Source organism: Gymnodraco acuticeps, unplaced genomic scaffold (genome assembly GCF_902827175.1).
Source record: "Gymnodraco acuticeps unplaced genomic scaffold, fGymAcu1.1, whole genome shotgun sequence".
NCBI classification, from domain to species: Eukaryota; Metazoa; Chordata; class Actinopteri; order Perciformes; family Bathydraconidae; genus Gymnodraco; species Gymnodraco acuticeps.
Window position 1 is genome coordinate 709,035 of NW_022992101.1, and position 18,067 is coordinate 727,101.

An 18,067-nucleotide genomic window follows, 5' to 3' on the forward strand; every position below is an offset into this window, starting at 1 on the left:
TTATTTTTAATAAAAGATACTGCAACTCAATGAGGATTATGTTTTGAAGGGCAGGACTTAACATGAAAGAAATATATTAGGCTATAGCCCGTTCAAATGAATCAATATGTATTCCTTTCAAAAAAACATATAATAGTACTTATTGGTTTAACAGCAGTAAAAGGAATAAAACAGCAACATATAAGCATAACTCAAGCCTACTTCATTGATGCAGCAGATTTGTACATAGTTTCAGGAGCAGACATATTTCCCTGACTATTGGAACTAACAGGAATGTGGCTCAAAATGAGTAAATTATCGTGAACTGAATATCCATAAAAATAACGGTGATTATCATTTTGGTGTTAGTCGTGAATACTTATTGACCATAGTCCCTCTACCAAACTATGCAGATGGTCAGTGTGTGTGTGTGTATGGGGGTTACACACAACCAATCATTTGAACCATGTGACGTGTCCTGCCTCCATAACCCCCAGGAGAGAGCACATTAATAACAGAGAGCCTGTGTTACAAACCGGAGGACTGGAGCTTGTTTACCCGTCAGGAAAAGCCATTTGTTGTATTATGAGGAATGGGTTAGCATGTCTTGCACACTGCTTTGACTGTTCTTGTTAAACCTGTGGGGCATGTAAGCAATAACCCAAGTGTACTTATTACAAAAAATACAAAATGTGTGAATGCCATCATAGTTTTGATTCCAGGCGACTTTCCTCCTGCCTTAAACTGCATATACAGAAGTGGAACAGCAACAAGTCCACTGTGTATCATTTGGTTTGTATAAAGCAGACACACAGAGAAGAGGAAAACAAAAAGAGAAGGAGAGGGGATAAGAAGAAGATGACTGAAGACAATAAGCACCGAGAACTCATTATGTCATGAAAGATAAATAACGTTGAAAATGGAATAGATGAGGGATAACATGTGAAAAAGGAGTGAAAAATAAGAAACTTAAGAAGATATGAAAAGAAAAAACGTTAAGAAGGAAAGTGGTGTGTGCAGGTTGTACACGGACACAAGACGACAAGAACATCCAGGACAAAAGGAAGGAAATGAAAGTGATTATTACAAGAAGACCATTTCATCATTATATGAATGTTTGAAAAAAGGAAGAGAAAAAAGCAAAGAAGATGAATCTGATCTGTGTGCAATGAATGAATCAGGTTTATCTGAATAGCAATTGAGACGGAGAAGGATGAATGGCGTCGGGGAGGACACAGACGGAGAGACAAGGAAGAGAGGAGAGGGAAATGATGTAGAGGAAAACATGGCCAGTGACGGCACAAAGGAGAAGAGATGATGACACAGATCTAAAGGACATAAAAGGAGGAGAGGGGGGGAATGTGATATCAAGAACAAAGAGGTAATAGATAGGAGCTTTATCTGTACGCAGTGATGGGGAAGAACATGTTAAGTACAACTAAAGGCAATAAGGACTAGAGCACTTGCAATCATTATTATAAGCCATAATATTATTATGTGCAATACATCATTCTTATAATATCTGAAACCTTGATATGTTCCACTTCCCATAGGCGTTTTAATGCTGCTACTCATTATTAGCCATGAATGAGTACCTATCTGTCTTTATTTGATGATTTAACTTTGCTTTTTCTCTACATTTAACATGTTATATACTCTATTTTCAGACTTTTCTTTACCCGCTATGTGACTTTTGCTGTAATGCTGTAAATGACCCTGCTGTGGGTCTAATAAAGGAATTGTGATTTTGACTCTGATTAGATTCTTGAGTTATGGGCAAAATCCTGTTTTGTGAGGTCATAGTGACCTTGTCCTTGACCATTCAAATGTTATATGTCTTTCCTTGAGTCTTTGTGGATGTGTCAAATATGAAGACATTCACTCAAGGTGTTGATGCGATATCACGTCTACGAGATTGGGACGGATGGACCGACGGACAAACCACAAACACAGCTCAGCCTCGTCTGTCTCCGGCGAGCGGCACAGAGAGAGGAGGACGAGAGGAGCACAAAGAGAAGAGAGGCTGCCTGGAGACTGAGCGGCACGCAGGTTGACAACGGCGTAACCAAGGCTCCCTGTTCCTGACAATGGAGCAAATGATGCTGCTGCTGTTTTCTACTGCAACAGAATATCAATCAGCAGAAGACAGAGAGAGGGAGGGCCAGAGACACAGACTTTGATAGAGAGATGGTCCCCAAGAGGGACGTTAATATATAAAGCAGCTTCTGAGGCGCTGGCTGGCTCCCCTTCAATTATCAACAAGCAAGACGCAGTCAGACAGAGGGAGAACTCAGGTAGGGCTGCTTTGGGCAAAGACACGTTTAATGTCTCCAAATACAAATCATAGTGTGTGTCTATGTGTGTCTATGTGTGTGTTTGTACACGTAAGGTTTCTACTGAAATTGCTAAGGCGCTTCAATGAGAATACATGCAGATGACTAAGGACACAAGGAGATGCAGAGAGAAAGAATGATCTTAGAATCTAGGATATTTATAAATGATGAGATTGAAAATAATTGGGCCATAGCTGTGGATACATCCTACATCCAGCCTCATTTTCATTTGTTGGTACCTTGTCTGCATGTAATTGGCTCAGCAGACTCACGTTTCAGCTGTTCTCTTGTTTTAGTGACAGCTTCATTCCTTTGAGCACTTTAACTGTTACCTCACCTGTTTTCAGCACTTCATACAAACTGGATATTCCACACTGTGCTAAATATGCATATCAAATGTATTCAACACATCAACATCGACTGACAGTTTCACCACTTTCAACTGTTGCTCTTCAGCTGATCATTGGACTGCTCTCAGTCAACCCTGTCTCCTAAAAATTACGTTCCCACAGAACTAAACTGCATTCTCAATTACGTTTAGCTAGAAACGTATTTTCTTCCACGTTACGTTTGTTATGAACGTATCTTAAATACGTTTATTTTCTACCTATCTTTGCCATTTATTGTCTTGCTTATAACAATGATAATAGTCATTTATAAATATCATTTTAGAGCACACATTTGAAATCGACAATCGGGCTCCATATATGGTTAAATTAAAATCAGTAGGCGAGACTGTAATTTCTCCAGCTGTTACTCTCATGAGCGAGGCAGAAAATAATAGTTTTAACATGCCAAAAAGCTGCTGTGTCGTTTATTGCACCTCAAACATTAAAACAAATCCAGAGTTACGTGTTTCTGTACTTCCTCGAAGAAGAAAGGACAGTAACAGAAGAGCTCTGTGGCTTCAGGCTTGATCGCCTTTCAAATGACAGCGTTGGTTTCCCCAAAAGTGGGCGGGGCTGTAAAGTGACGTAGATTTTACTCTCATCTATTATTCAAAACCATTCTATTTATTCTAACGTAAATTACATGTGGGAACGTGATTTTTAGGAGACAGGGTTGTCTCAGTGCATGCATAGGACTGTCAATGCAACTGCTTCCATGCAAACACAACTATCTATGGCTTTCACTTCAACTGAAAACTTGTAAAACTGACTATTCAACTTTGCACCTTAAAAGCACACACAGTTGTTTCACAAAAAAAAGCCATTCTTGGTTCAAAATTGTTATATCTAATGTTCTGTCAGCCAGTTGCGTAATATCATACCCAAACCACCCCACTTCCCTATAATATACTTCCCCATGTATTCAGGATTTCTGTAAACTAAAACTACCATTACAAGGAAATGAAAAACTCCAGCATGTCACATTTCCATACAACACATTAGCGGAATCATTTCTTCCCTCTATCCTATACTTCATTCTGCTACACATTCATTCAAATGTAATGTTTAGAGTTGCTAATGTCCCACAATCAACATATAATGATGAAAAACACTGAGAGGATCAAAGTATCAACAAGGAGTCAAAGAACACATTAGAAATGTTGATCTAACAAACACACCAGGACAAGAACATATTCCTGTTCATGTTAAAGAGGATCTATTGTGCTTTCCTTTTCCAATGCATGTAAAGGCTAACATCCCTGTGTTCCCTCAGGCTCTGGTTTCAGACAGAGGGTGAAAAGAGGTGCTGCAGCACAGGCAGTGTGAGAAAAATACAGAGCTTTTTGAATCTCTCTCTCTCTCTCTCTCTCTCTCTCTCTCTCAGGCCCACATGGGAACCAGAGCAGACACAAGATAGCAGGCGCGATAGAGAGTCTACAGACAGCACAGAGAATGCTTATGTGTAAGCAGTGGCGACGGGTCATTAGGGGCAGGTGGGGCACAGCCCCACCTAGTGTCAGGAGAAAGTATTAAAAAAATGATTTAAAAAAAAATGCAATAAGAAAATATATAAAATATATTTTAAGATCATGTTTAATCATCTGATTCGTCTGTACATTGCTGTTTTAGTCTGTGTTCTTCTATTTAGTGTCTACAGTGTGTGCCTATTGAGCTGTTTAGAGCCATGTGGGACAAAACCCGATCATGCCCCTCCCTCTCACTGTCTAAGTGAACGGTGACTGTAAAAACTACACTGCGCATGCTCAGAGTATTGTCCTATTTAATGTGTGTGGCAAAATAATAATGACCATATAGAGCTGCCATCCCCACCATACGTCATCTCACATCATTCAGAGCTGATTGGCTGTAAGTACGTGTGCCGCGAAAAGTGTGGTGTGTGAAGAGAAAGAGAGAGACGCGTCCTAAAACCAGGAAGTAAGCTGCGCATGGCTTCCCTCCACAAAAAAGCAATGGGATTTCTCCATAGGATTTTAGAAAATAGCTCCAAATAAGATCTGTGGGAAACGTACCTGTTACACGTTTTGTTCAGCCGGATAATATCCACATGTCTACCCTACTTTTATAATTTTTGAATCATAAATCTATCCATTAGATTTATGATAGACTTTTGAAACTACAAGAAGATAAGGAGGACTTTTACAAAAAAGTAATAGAGAATTTTGTCCAGAAGGATAGGCAAATGGACTTCATCTTCAAGTCAAGGTAAGACCGCAATTTTATTGAAAATGGGATCTTACTAAGAGAGAACAATTCAATATTTAAATGATACAATTACATTTGTTGGGTATCCTTTTGTTGAACTGTCTGTTTAAAATTAATCGAAGCATCAGACAAAAAAAGCTTTTGAAAATATTATATTTTGATTTATGTCAAAATATAATATTTGTAAACCTGAAGAGTCAGTGCCAGTGCCTCACCAGCCATGAACCTCACTGCACTGCTTATATATAGACATCTAATGGCGTGTTTCCACTGCAGCGGGTAGCTCGCTTTAAGCGTGCCGAGCCGTGCGGGGCCCGTTTTTGGTTGCGTTTCCACTTGGCCTAGTTTTGGCCCGGGGCTACTTTTTCACCTTTTTTCTGGCCCGACTAAATCGTGGTTCTAGGGCCAGGAACAACCAGGCTGAGTCGGGCTGAGTATGCTAAACTAGAGAGAGAATCGCTGGCAAGGGGGCTACAACTACAACAAGATGAACATATTTGACCGTGAATTAATTGTAATACACGTTTCAAAATGATGCCGAAGTAACAACATACTGATACCGGTTAGTAAAAACCATGAATTAATGCTTTGACAAGTCTGCAGACAGACGGCAGGCGAAAAACCCTTTTAAAATGCGTGTTTTCTAAATGTAGCTTGGCTAAGCTAACGTTATATATGCTCCGACCGTCCACACTCACAACAACGGCCTATACAGACATAAATAAACCAGCGACTGTATTCGCCATGACACAGGCAGTCTGTGGTTTGTACTTGTTTAACTTTTGTCTAGTTTCTGAACAGATATGAAGAGCTGTGAGCTCTGAGTGCTAAGAGCTAACGGCTGTGTTGTTTTTCTGGGGCTCTCATTGAAGATGACGTCACGGCTCCGCCTACACTGCGTTACTATAGTAACTGCCCCAGTTCCTAAACTGTAATGGAAACGCAGCATTAAAGTGAGCCGGGCCTAATAAGGCCTAACCAAACCGAGCGAGGCCGAGCAAGGCCGAGCGAGGCCTGCAGTGGAAACGCGCCATAAGTTTATTGTGCCCCACCATTTTTGTACATATAAAAACGCTACTGTGTGTAAGTAGGTAAAGAAGGAAAGACAAAAGTTGGCAGACAGAAAGAGAGATACACAGAGGAAAGGAACGAGAGCCAGGGAGAGAGAGAGAGGCAAAGTAAACAGCCTTGAGCGGATTGATGTGACCCAGCTTCCCCGCTCCTTTCTTCCTCCTTCATCTCCTCCATACCAAGGATGTGTGGGCCCAGGAGAGAGGAGGGGGAGGCAGAGAAAGAGAGGGAAGAAAAGGCACATCCAAAAATAGCACTGTGTTGTAAAAAATACTAAGTCAAACACTTCCTTCTGAACCGCTGCTTTCCACCTGAATGGCTTCATCTTTAATGCACTTCCACTTCTTCTTAAGATCTCCTTTGAATCCGTACTGCAGTCTGCCCAATGCAGATCCTTTTACCACTGGTAAATATTTTTTCCACAATAGGTTAGTGTTAGTGAAGGAACATGCAATCCAACATAGTGGACAACAATGGAGCTCAATGGCTGTGAGACAATGAAATGAAGGTTGGTTCGGCTCTGCACATGGGTTTTGTTGACAGTAAGTTACATATATTATATCACAGGCCCTATAATTAGCAAAGACCTTTTTAAAGAACAAAGAATAAAGGTTATGGAGAGCAGCCTGCAGTCTTTCCACTGACTTACAGACTTAGACTGCAGACCAATCCAATTTGTTTCACGGGTCCAGCCGTCTGTCCATCATTTGTAAGTCCGATCTTATTGGTTTGTAGACAATATATACCAGGTGATCAGCTCTGTCTGCTATAGAAACTAAAGAGTGAAACATCACTAACAGCCGCTTTGACACTGCTCTGGATGGAACATTACTTTTGTTTGTTGTGTTGTCGGTGAGGTACACATTTTTAGTTTTCATTTACAGTAGCAATAGACTGTTCTTTGTTATTGCAAATCAGATTTCAGAACAGCGACCTGATAACCCCTTCTCATCACTTTAGATATTCTACAACAGAAACATTTGATTCATCAGACATCAAATGAATTCATGTTTCTGATCATCCATCAATATGTGTCATGACATCTGTGCTTGTCCTTCCTCTTTTAGAAAACTGAAAATCAAATGTTCTTGTTTCTAAAAAAAACATAACAATCTAGGAACTCAAGATGAGCATTAATTGGAGATTTCTGAATTGATATGAGATGCCAGTTAGAACAGCATCAGTCAGATTGGAATCTAAACAAACAACATTTAATCATGTTGCAGTGATGATCCAATCCCTTTCAAGAGCCTGTATCAACTCTTGGGTAAAATATGAATACAGTAGAGATTACAGCATCCGACATCTCATAGAAACCAAAAGAGACAAAGTGTTGAATATTCAGCAGAAGGCTCTCTCACTCCATCTCTCCTGATAATACCGCTATAATAATAGCTGAGTTGCATCGAGACAATCGTTTGGTGGAATCTAGGGCAGAGGCAGTATGGGAAAATCCCTCCTGTCTTCTCAAGCCTGCACGCCTGCCTGCGGACTGAGCACGCACGGTTTGGCATTCAATCCGTCCTGTGCAGGGAGAAGAACCAACAGAGGACTCATTCTCAGAGTGAGTACAGCTGGAAGTGACAAAATCTCTTATTACAGTTTCCATGCAGAAACTCTAATGGCGCATTTCTACTCCAGCGCGGAGCGCGGTTTAAGCATGCCGTTTTTGGTTGCGTTTCCACTAGGCCAGGGGTCGGCAACCCGCAGCTCTCGAGCCGCATGCGGCCCTTTAAGCCCTCTGCTCTGGCTCCCTTGAGCTTAGACAAAAATAAGAAGTAAATAAAATAAAAGTATTTGTAGGACTATTTATATTTTGTTGCATGGTTGAAAATGTTTCGTATCTTGTATTTTGAGGTGATACTGTGACACATAAATAAAAAACAAAACGGTTTTAATGAGGACAGGTCAACTCAAATATGCATCACATCTTGCTACGGTCCCGCGCTAGCGCCTTTTCTTGCAGGTGAATAACCTGACCCCCGGCTCGATGAGCGAACTATGGATAAATCAAAGAAAAGTACCGGAGGAACACAGAGGGTTTAATTCTGCGTGGATAGAGTTATCTGCTTTCACAGCAAACGATGCTGGTTTACCGGTATGTCTGATACAGTATGTAGAGAGAAGTTGTCAAAGGTGCTGCAGCCTTTACGTATCGAGGAACAACAAGGGAGAGGAAGACAGCTGACGATCTTCAGTCATAATTCAATGGGGTATGTAATTTATTTCAGAAAACACTTTTTGTTATATTCCATGGAATGCTCTTAACGTCCCGATAGCAATGGATATATGAAATGCTTTGACAATAAATACATTAAAAAAATTATCTGTGGAAGCCGTAGCGCTGTAAAAAGCACGACCAATCATCTGAGCCGGCCCGGCTAAAATAACTGGATGGCCTACTTGCCTGTCAGCCTTCCATCTGTGCACAAACTTATCTCGTGCCCTCATTGGTCATGTGCGCGTTCGTGTGTGTTGGAGGAGGGGGAAGTCTGAAGGAAGAGGCAGATTTTTTCCGGTTGTGTATTTTCAAATTCTAGCGCACTCGAGCTGGTTTCTCCATTCTTACCTACCCTTTAACTCTTTTTAGGGTGCAGCTATATGTTTTATTTATTTCAAAGTGGGCCCATTTTAATTAGGGCCCGAGCACGGAGCGCTAGGACCCAACGGCATACTCTGGGGATGAGTATGAACTTATATATATATATATATATATATATTTAAAGTGTCACAACGAATGACAAATGTGGGCGTGGCCTGTACTTTTTTTTTATGACGATGTGCTAAAATGTGCTTCGGAACGCAAAACTTGGGACACGCATCACAGCCCATCACCTTTTCGAGAATGTAAAAAAAAAAACGTAATTTTTCCAAAAAACTGCTCACTAGCTCACTGCTCACTGAGCTCACTGCTCACTATTGTGTGGTAATTTCTCAGAACTTCACGAATTTTGGCACAGACATTCCTCCTAGAATTGCGGACATATTTGTCGTTGGCTTCCATTAGCCCCGCCCCCCAAGAAGTCGGCCATTTTGAAAAATGTGCGTTTTCCAGCCATTTTAAGCACATTCTTGCGAACTCCTCCTAGGTGAATGATCGGAAAAATTCCAATCCAGGACACGTTCAGCCCCTATCCAATATGATGCTACATTGAGAAGAACATTTTTGATAGCTCAATCGTGGAGGTCGTAAGCTAACAGCGAATACACCATTTTTGACGATTTACATGTCGCAAATTACTCCAAACTACTCAGATATAGTTATTCCGATATTCACGAAACGCTGTATACATATTGCTATTATAATTGCACACATATTTCAAATTGCCTTCCATTAGCCCCGCCCCCCAGAAAGTCGGCAATTTTGAAAGATGTGCGTTTTTCAGCCATTTTAAGCACATTCTTGCGAACTCCTCCTAGGGGAATGATCGAAAAAAGTCCAATCCAGGACAAGTTCAGCCCATATCCAATGTGATGCTAAATTGCGAAGAAAATAGTTGATAGCTGAATCGGGGAGGTCGTAAGCTAACAGCGAATACACAATTTTTGACGATTTACATGCCACAAATTACTCCAAAGTACTCGCATAAAGGTTTTCCAATATTCACGAAACGCGGTATACACATTGCTCTTATGAATCTGGAAATATTTCAAATTGCCTTCCATTAGCCCCGCCCCCCAAAAACAACAAATATGTGCGTTTTTCATGCATTTTAAGCACATTTTTGCATACTCCTCCTAGGGAAATGTTCGTAAAAATTCCAATCCAGGACAAGTTAAGCGCATATCCAATGTCATGCTACATTGAGAAGGAACAGTCCTTTGCTCAAACGGGGAGCTCGTAGGCTAACGGAGAATATACAATTGTTGACCATTTATATGTCAGATAACCTACTGACACCTACCTGTCTGCCTGCCACATCAACTCTCTCACACACACACACACACACAAACACACACACGCACCTGCTGTTAGTCCAACAACGCCCTTTGCTGGCGGCATATTCATTACAACAGACACTCCCTAACCCTAACCCTAACCCTACTGTTTATTTGTAGATATTTCCTAAAGCCTACAAATAAAGTGTGACATGTAGGCCTGTTACATATATTATTGAGCGATATATATTATACACACTGTTCTGTTTCTGCACTGACCTCAGCAGCTGTTCTCACTGTAAACATTGCGTCACAGTGAAAGCAGTTGTATTAAAAAAATACATAGCCTAACATCCAGGGGAGATGTGATTAGTGAGTAAACAAACAGTAAAGGGCAGAAAGTCTGATGCACATTTGATCATCTCAAATAACTTATAATCACAACGGGAACAGTTTGCAGAGCTGTGCTTTGTTGACATAAGTCCAGCCATGCGTCACACCTCTTTTAAACATCACTGTTGGCTGAAATCGTCTCCGGAGAATACTTCAGTGTACCCTCGGTTATAGCTCCTCTAGAGACACTCCTCTCTCCGCTCTCCTCTCTCCTCTCTCCTCTGCATCAGTGGACCCTCGGTTATAGCTCCTCCAAAGACACTCCTCTCTCCTCTAAATCAGTGTATCCTCGGTTACGGCTCCTCCAGACAGCCTCCTCAATAATCGAACCTCGACGAGCCTTTAGAGAAATGTGTTTTCTTTCGAGACATCCGACATCCATTTCCGGGTCGCTGCCGGATGACCTGGGAGTCTGGGACGCGAAAATTATAGAAATGACAAACGGCTCATTTCCGAGGACAAGCTTGATGCCGGGACGACCGACCGACCGACCGACCGGCCGCCCTCCCCGACAGGCGCACGAACGTGAGGGCCCGCTCATCACTGCGCGCACATGTGCGACCGCAGTTTTAATTATATATTGTTTCCTTCAAATGTGCAGAGGACTCCCCAAATGCTGTGTTTAATTTATTTTAAAGTAGGGCTGTGTATTATTTTTAATTCTTCTTATAGGAGTTCTTTGTTTCTTATTAGAGGTTAACAGTTTTATATAATGTAATAAATAGCCTAATAAATGCCAAAAAACTGTAGTTTTTGTCTGACATAACAATAAATACAACTTTATAAGCTATCAAGCTATGAAATGTGTCCAGACACATTTTTTTTCGGGAAGAAGGAGCAAAATGGCTCTTTTGATCAAAAAGGTTGCAGACCCCTGCACTAGGCGTAGTACCGGCTAGCGCAGACATGGGCAAACTAAGGCCCGCGGGCCATATACGGCCCGTTGGGCTTTTGAATCCGGCCCGCCGAATATTGGTCCAAAATTGTCCAAATTATAATAAAGACCGCATTCATTTTGCCTTTTTCCTGCAATACACGGCATTTCAGTTGATCCCACTAGATGGCACACTCTAGACACAATTTACCTTTGCTGGCCGGCAAAATCGGCGAATACAATTTGTAACCATAGACTGTATATATAAATGGACGTAGTGTCCGTGACGTCACCCATAGGATTCTGCAGAGTTGCCGTGTAGCCCTTAGTAGGCAGAGTCGGACACTAACGGCTTGACAGCAACGTCAGAGTCTAATCCCGCCTGCTCCAAATAAGGGCAAAGAGGCGGAGCCGAGGCGGGACCTGCTGCCTCCGAACTGGAAGTAAACAGAGCTAGCTCAGGCTAAGAAGCTAAGCTAACATGAAATATATGCATACCAAGTTACTGCTAACAGTGTAGTTCCCCTTTATAAACGTTACATTCATAACCAAATGAGACAATCTGCAAGAGAATTTTGATGTTTTGATGGACGGTTCTAGTGACCTGTAGCTGTGGGTTTGGGTGGGAGAGTGTTGTCTGGTTGGTTGGGGCTGGAAGAGGGAGGTTCCTGGAGAGAAAGACGCGGGAAGTTAGGGGATAGCTAGCGGGAGACGTGACGGAGAGTAAGGCCGTGGCCGTGTCTCAATTCAGGGGCTGCACCCTTCGGAGTACGCAGCCTACGCGGGCGGTCCACGGAGAACCCAGCCCACGTAGACCGGGTAGGCTGGACCGAGCAGCCTACGAAATGAGACGGTCTAGCTTACGGAGGGCTTCGTATTTACGTCACGTGATACGCGCTGTTCGGTTGCACTGCTCCAGCAGCCTGCTAGCAAATTAGCTTACAAGCTAACTCAGCTGAAAAGGATCCAGAAACTTTACTTTCACATTTTTTGGAGATCACAGTCGGCGATGAATTAAAGAGGACCATGGCCAGGTAAATAAGATGAAGCTGTTCCTTTAGCCTAAGGTGACCAGATTTTCAAAATTAAAACCGGGGACATTTTGAGTTTTGCGGTCAATATATCATTAACATATCCAATTTTCTTTACTGCTAAAGAAAAAGGGGGGAAAATTCTGGTTCAATGTAATTCGAACATTTTAACTGCTGTAATAAACTGATGTGTAGGCCTACTAACTAATTACTATAAATAGTAACTAACTAACTAATTAATGAAATGTAAGTGAAGTTAGAGTAAAGTATTAACTCACTTATTGAGTGTTCCATAGTTAATAACAAAACATTTTCAAACTACATAGGTTATAGCCTCAAGTTTATTTGATAATTAACATATGTACAAGATATAGAGACAACAGACAAGTAACACTAGCAGAATGACATACTATCAAAGACACTTCAACAGAGAGACACAACTGTCAGACACACTGGGACAAAGAGATCAAACTGTTTGTTGAATTGTTGGATAACCACCAGGACCTCAGCTGCAATTTCCTCTGCTGTTTCTCCTTTGAGTTCAACAAAATCGAGTAGTTTTGTTTTCACTGATGTGCTATCATTTATCTTACAACATCTTACTAATATTGGCAGCAGCTTGACATGTCCATGATTGGATGCATCTATGGACAGAGACACAAATTCCACCTGGTCGGTCCTGTGTTACCAAGGTAGTTGCCCATGGTGCTAACACGTCACTCACTATGGCATCACATTTAGTCCTAGCACATCTACATTTAGATTCATAAAGCTTCCTTGTCAGTTGTGCTGTGCAATCCATAGATCTGAAACTATGATTGTGTCTCAAAGTGTGGTATGCAAAGACACCTTCCTGCACAGCTAGATCGTATTCTTCCTGGGAAGGGTCTACCTTCTTGAAGAATGTGGTGACAGAGGGCCCACCAGCACGGGCAATGAGAGAGGCTTTATGCTTTTTTGTCTGTTGATGTTCTGTTACTGCTGTTCTTCATCCACTGGCAACTGAACATTTTGAATTACGAATGGTACAGTAACCATCGTATCATCTTGACCACCTGGGCGTATGAAGGAACATTCTTTCATCATATTGTCATTTAAGTGACATTTTCGTTTCTTAGAAAGAGCCATTGCACATGTTCTTCTGCCCTTTGTCACTATCCTTGTATACTCTTCGTACTCTGTTCACTTTTTCTTCCTTTCCTTCTCTTTCTCACTATTGTACAATCTCTTTGCCTCTTCATCTTTATTCCGGTTGTTCCTTCTCATTCTGTTCTTCCTCTCTGATATTTAAAAATAGATAGTACATTATTAGATAGACTAACAGTCACATTGTTTTCGTCAATGTATAAATTGACAGGCTCTGTAATTATATAATTACCATTACACTTCTATCCTTTCACATATCTTCCTAAAGTGTTTCTTCTCTTCTTACTCTCCACGCTACCTGTAAGGATAAGCAAAACTAAATCTTCTGACTGAATTCTATTTATTTTATGAACTGATCAAACCAAGGCCTGAAAACTGGCATTTTATATGGAAGTGATTCATATATAAAAAACATTTTAAATATTGGATACAGTACTATCAAGCCTACTACACGAAATAGACAGGCACAGATCAATTTGATCAAAGATGCTCCAAAGTACAAGTTTCCAAAACCCAGTGAAGTAGCACAATGCAGAATTCCTACAATTAAGCGGGACAGTGAAGGGTGTGTTAGGGCTATCAAGAAAAGAGAGCGAGCGGCGCAGTTAAGAATGAGAGAGTTTACGGAGCAGATAAAGAGAAACAGGAAGACAAAAGTAGAAGAAGAAGAATAATGAGCAGTATACTCTGTTTACCCAGTGTTTCATGACATGAAACGTTTTATTTCACCTTGCTATGTGATTTTAACGTATATTAAAAAACAGGGACATTTCCAGGGACAGTTTCAACACTGCGGTCAAGCCAGCCTCCACTCGGGAAAACCTAGTCAAGCCAGCCCACACGTGATATTGCGGTGCGCGAATATCCTATGCATTACGGTAGAGTCCTGGAAACACTGCCTCTGTGTTTAGATGAGAATAAACCAAAAAATGTCCAGTATCAAAGACTCATCTCACTCCAGGCTGATAGCAGGACATCCCATCTAGTCACTCAGAAAAAATCAGGACATTCTGATGTACAGTTTCAAAATAAAAGACCTTTGAAGTCTCATATATGAGCAATCATCCCTGTTTTTAGATGAGAATAAAACAAAACTGTCCAGTATCAAATTTCTATTTCTTGTGACTAGATGGGATGTCCTGCTATCACCCTGGAGTGAGATGAGTCTTTGATACTGAACAGGTTTTGTTTTATTCTCATCTTAACACAGAGGGATGATAGCTACAGCTCGACCATGCTACAGATCAGATGTTAGTGCAAAATCTACAGCTCCTCTACTACAACCATCAGCAACAAGTGGACATGGAGAATTACATGAACTACATGTTGCTAAATCCACCGCGGGGCATAAACAGAAGGGCAACCATAGCAACCATGCTCGGGGGTCTTCTTCGCTGCTTTTGGTGTATTTTGTGGCGGAAGTTACTACGCCACTTACAGGCCCGGCATATGTACTACAGCATCTCCAGCGCTTTCGAGCGGTCTCGTGCAGAAGTACAGCGCCACTTACAGGCCCGGCATATGTACTACAGCGTCTCCAGTGGTCTCGTGTGAACGGACACGTTAAATGAGCCGAATGCGTGTGAACGGAAGACTTTTTTGAAAATGAATTCGGTGCGTAAACGCAAACGTTCCCGTTAGGGATGGGAACGATGAATCGAATATTCGAAATTATTCAGGTATTCGAATAATTATTCATGTATTCGAATATGAGTTATGAATATTTTTATTTTTAAAAAAAATGTTGTATACATTTTTTTTTTTGGGAGTGATGCCTAAGTTGATTACATATTATCAAATTGAATAATTCAATGTATACGACAGTGCCATAGCTAAATGTGTTAGGTGACGTCTAAAGGTGTGTTTTGCTCCGCTCACCGGTCCCTCACAGCGGGCAGAGCTGCAGGTGTTGATCTCTCTCGCCGTTGCGAGGTTCCGGCGCTAACAGTTCATGAGCGTGCTCCCCCGCCCCCTGTCAACACTTGCGACACATGAGTGGCCAGCCTAAACAACAATAAGTGCTGCTTGGCAACCGTGTGTGGCGGCAAAGTACAGAGACATTTTGACAGGAGAGATTTAGTTTTGCCGGTATTCAACATATTTTACCAGTCATAGTCCGGTAATTATTTACACTCTAAGAAGAGTCCTACACAACAGACATGGCGTCAAAAAGGAGTAATGTGTGGAAATATTTCGACCAGGTTAGTGAGTGCGGTGTAGAGGTCAAACTATGCCAAATTAAACTTATATATACATGCTATACCCGCAACCTCCGTTCCAGCTGAGAGGGTCTTCTCTACAGCTGGCCTGATTGTGAATCGCCTCCACACAGGAAAGCTGTAGGCCTATAGCTGTCAAACTGTGATCACCAGTTCAATACATTTGACAAATTCGACTTGGTTTCTACACTTATTTGAACATGTATGTATTTCTAAAAAAGTATTGAAAAAAAATTGGGTAAAAAAAAAATTTCAAAAAAGATTCTGCAAAAAAATGTGTACCCTTTTTTTTTGGTTAACCGTTTTTTGGGGGGGTCGAATATTCGAATATACATTTGCTTTCAAATTCCCATCCCTAGTTCCTGTGTAAATGGGGTCTAATGGCGCATTTCCATTGCAGGGCCTCGCTCGGCTTAGTACGGTGTAGTTAGGCCTCGTTAGGCCAGGCTCACTTTATGCTGCGTTTCCATTACAGTTTAGTAGCTGGGGCAGTAACTATAGTAACGCAGTGTAGGCGGAGCCGTGACGTCATCTTCAATGCGAACCAAAACATCAGCCGTTAGCTGTTAGCACTCAGAGCTCACAGCTCAAACAAGTACAAACCTGTCTGTGTCATGGCGAATACAGTCGCTGGTTTGTTTATGTCTGTATAGGCCGTTGTTGTGAGTGTGGACGGTCGGATACAACGTTAGCTTAGCCAATCTCCATTCAGAAAACACGCATTTTAAAAGGTTGTTCGTCTGCCGTCTGTCTGCAGACTTGTCAAAGCATTAATTCATGGTTTGTACTAACCGGTATCAGTATGTTGTTACTTCGGCATCATTTTGAAACGTGTATTACAATTAAATCACGGTCAAATATGTTCATCTTGTTGTAGTTGTAGCTCCCGAGCCAGCGATTCTCTCTCTAGTTTAGCATACTCAGCCCGACTCAGCCTGATTGTTGGCCCGCTAAGAACCTCGATTTTGGGGCCAGAAAAACTGTGAAATAGTACCTGCTAGCCTGTAATACGCCTAGTGGAAACGCAACCAAAAACGGGTCGGGCACGGCACGCTTAAACCGCAAAGTAGTGGAAATGCGCCATTAGTTTCCTCCTTCACTACACTTAGAGCACGTCACACCTCCAGCAGCACAGATGTGAAGCTGTCTGACAGCACGGATCACACCTTGCTGCTCCCTGGCTGATGGAGATTGGAGAATACTTTCATATGCTGACAGATTATTGTTGTGCAGAGGTTATGATCCACAATGCAACACTAACACAGCAGGAAGGAGCTTTAATCTTTCTACCTGGCCTGCACATACTACTTGAACTGTCAGCTTTATGCCATTACAGCTGAGCAGCTTTTAATACTTTTTGAAGAATGTGTTGTTTCCAGGGCACGAGGAGAGAGTGTGCTCGTCAAAATGCTCCCCAAAAAGGGATTTCATGTTAAAGCCTCAACAATTAGTTGGACTGAACACATCTAACATTACAATAGTGCATGTGAAGTCTGATCACTATTTCTGCTTGGAATCAGCTGTTCACACGCAGGAAAAGACTGCACTTTTCATAAATAAAATAATAAAAAAGCAGAACACTGTCACAGAGAGTTGTGTGAATAAAGTGATCAGTGTCTCCTCTCACTGCTCCCTGGTGTGCTCTAGGTGTGAGAGGTTTTCACAGTTACCTGTCTGAAATGTGAATACACACACACACAGGCTAGGGGTGTTGAAAATAATCGTTTCTACGATGCATTGCGATGCGGACGATTCGGTCTCGATGCAGTGACGGAAGATAATCGGTTATAGCGTAGTAACGTTGCTTCTTGATTTTCCGGCCGCGGCTTTACTATAACGTTTTTTTTTCTGTCACTTTAATATCAAATCGGTCGGTGACGCAGAGATCAGGGAACAGACGTGACAACGGCACAGCATCACCAAACACGGAGCAGTCTGCTTTATCCACCAACACAAGAACACCAGTCCAGAACCAACAGCAGAAGGGCCCGCTCTGAATCACTCCATGTCGTTGCGGCTCAGAGACACAGGGATTTATGTTTTTCAAAAATAATCGCGTTACAATCATGTCAGGTTTTTGGTGGATTTAATTAAGTCTTGGATTGCAGAGTATGAATGTCCTCTAGCAACTTTCAGACGATATATACGTGTGTAAAGTTTGTGAAGGCAGGAGGAAAAAAGCTTCCGCGATCACCGTCTCCTCTCCGTTCCTCCAAACCCCGCCCCCTCCCTGAAAATAATGAGTGACAGGCCGATAGTGACCCGATAGAAACTTTATTATTCACTTAATCACTGAGATATGATTAAGCTAACTTAATCTCATACATTCATGGGATTTATGTAACAGTAAGACAGAGAATGTAAGTGTGCACCCACATGCAGTATTTTAGTTGTTATATGCTGTTGTAAATACTCCTGTTGTCTGCTGTGTTCAGACTCAAGTCCTGTGTGTGATGCCACAGGACATTCAGTGTCCTTTTTTTAACAGAAGGCCGTTGCTAGAAGCTGCAGCTAGACTGCAGAAGCATTA